Raw genomic sequence first — 2,679 nt, 5'->3', positions numbered from 1 at the left:
ATTTATTGATTTGTGAACTCGATTTATCACCATGTGAGAATTAATTGTGTCTAATCATCACGAGAGACCTGGGTAAAAGCGCAAAGTACCATAAACACCGTGAAAATAGGTCATGTGTGTGTACAATTGTGTCTGTTTGTGCCCATAACGTAACGATCGCCCAGTGGCATTGGTTTATGGAGGCCACGGCTTGCTGATGAGACACAGCGAAATTGAAACCGGTCCAAAGTTACCTTGCTTAAACGTTACTGGGATACATAAATCTGGCAGAAAGTCAACGGACTCTTCATTGTCTTACGTGCTCCGGCATAGTTCACGGTCAACAACAATTGGTGTGCATCTTCTTGGTTCTTTCGGTAAGAACCAAGAAGATGACTCCCTGCAGTCACGAAAGCTTTAAATCGAAAAATTGCTCTGCAAGTTAAAATCCCAATTGGGGGCGGGGGGGGGGTCGAGTCGACTCAGCCCATCGTTCCTCTAGGGTCGATAAATCAGGTAACGTGGAAAGTAAAAAATGTTGACTTGACCTGTGCCTCCTCCTAGATCGGCTTCGACGAAAACAAGATAATAAATACCGTACCTGTTTCGATTTAAAGCTTTCGTGACTGCAGGGATTCATCTTCTTGGTTCTTTCGGTAAAGTCACGTAGAAGGGAAGTAATAAAATAATAAAAATAAAATAATTCTCACGACGTTTCGGCCACAACGCAAGCAGCCGTCCTCAGGTGAAACCAGGTCTGTCGAGGCGACAGCGTCTGAATGAGAGCAACATCAGCAGTGATGAGACAGCAGCGGCAGGACTTGGCGGTAGTTTGTCGTCGAGCTAAATCGGTGCTCACTAACAGCACTAACATCCGACCGTGAGTCCGTGTGCGCCTCCAATTAGCACGGCTGGCTACGTACGGTGCGAAAGAAGTTCAACATACAGACTTAAGGGCAGAAGGGGAATATTGTTACGCGTGTCTGTTGTGTTGTGTTAAACTTTCCACCCTAACCCGCAGTTCCGCTATGATGGGGTTTTGTCGTCATTGACAGATTTTATGAAAAGGGAAGTGTCCGTGTGTCTGTATATGTTAGGGTCTTTGAATGTGCGTGCTTGCTCGCTAACAGCACTTGCCCCCCCTCCCCTAGCAGTCTGTTAAGGCTATACGGGAGAGCTTTGTCTTTGTTGTTGGAGGAGCAGTGGTCGTCCGAGCCACAGAGAACGAATTTATTTGTTTAGATTCCAGACCACTGCCGGCGTCAGTGGCGAGGGATATTTGCACCGATCCTTCTAAGCCTCCGATTCTGAGCCTCGGACTTTAACATGCGTATGTGGTGAACATCAACACTGGGGAGACAAATGTGGCCGGGCGTGGTGTTCCCCCACCCCACATCATGCCTTAATAAGTACTCGCTGATAGCAATTGCCCCATCCGTCTATGTAGACTATTATACATTGTCTTTGTATGCGCGAGCGTGCGTCTCGTACAAGCGGTGTCAAGATCGACCTCTTTGTAGGAGGCTCGTGAAGGACGCTGCTACTGGGCTGTTGGAGACAGTCGCCCTCCAGCAACAACGGAGAGCAAAAGGAACGACGTTCACAACAAACGAGCGGAGCGCCGGGCGGCTAAAACGCATCACGTTGGCACAGTGATGAGGTGGTGCATATTCAGTCATCTCAGTCAGGTAACCCATGGCACCTGGATCTGTCCCGTGACCTCCTGTCAGCGAGCCTTCCCCACCCCACCCGACCGCAAGGTGCACCTAGACTGGCACAAAGCACCGTGGTGATGTCCCCGCCACTTATAGTGGCGAACGGTGGTTGTTGTTGTTATTGTTGTGGCTTTGTATGAACGTGAGCGGGTTTGAAATGACTCTGTAAACGCGTGCGGCTTGCAGTTAAGCTCAAATTGTCCATCATGAATTAACCCGGTGGAACGGTGGATCTGCAGTATATCTGGGGCCGTCCATAAATGACGTCACGCGATTTTGGACGATTTTTGACTCCCTCCCCGTCATCACACGGCGTCACAAAAAGTCAGACCCCCCCCGTCAAATATGACGTCACAAAGCTCTGCCCCCCCCCCCCCAAATGCTTCAAATCGCTTTAAACTATTGTCATTGTAGTGCCTATTTAATGTGGCACTGCACTCTGATGTTGTAGAAGAATACATTTATTTAAAAAGTCGATTTAATTAAGTAGAACGTGTTGTCTATATTTAAAGTTGCGCGTTTTGATGTGTCGTCACATTTCTCACCCCCCCCCCCCCCTCGTGACACATCATCACAAATGTCTGACCCCCCCCCCCCCCAGGTGCGTGACGTCATTTATGGACGGGACCTTAATCGATTAATATCAAAACTTAACGAAACATTCATCGAAACGCGAGTGTGGGGGGGGGGGGAAGCGAATCGATATTGTCTCAGTCGTACACGCAATACGTTCACGTGGCGAGTACCCCAGCCACAAGAGGCCGCTACGGTCACCACGAACTTGAAACAAACAAACAAAAATCATCATCGGTCTCTTTAATCGATTCGCGACCATGACTTGAGCCGGGGCGGTGGGGGGTGGGGTTGGAGGTGGGAGGGATAGGTGACTCGTTACGTGTTCATTAATTAGTCACTAATTCTACGCTGGTGGAAGCTGCAATTGGTCGAGTATAAGGAAGTATCACATAAGGAAGAGCGGCAGCCG

The sequence above is a fragment of the Lethenteron reissneri genome, chromosome 26 (assembly GCF_015708825.2).
Source record: "Lethenteron reissneri isolate LAM-NWPU_2019-01 chromosome 26, ASM1570882v1, whole genome shotgun sequence".
NCBI classification, from domain to species: domain Eukaryota; kingdom Metazoa; phylum Chordata; class Hyperoartia; order Petromyzontiformes; family Petromyzontidae; genus Lethenteron; species Lethenteron reissneri.
Note: the sequence above shows the minus strand (reverse complement) of the source record.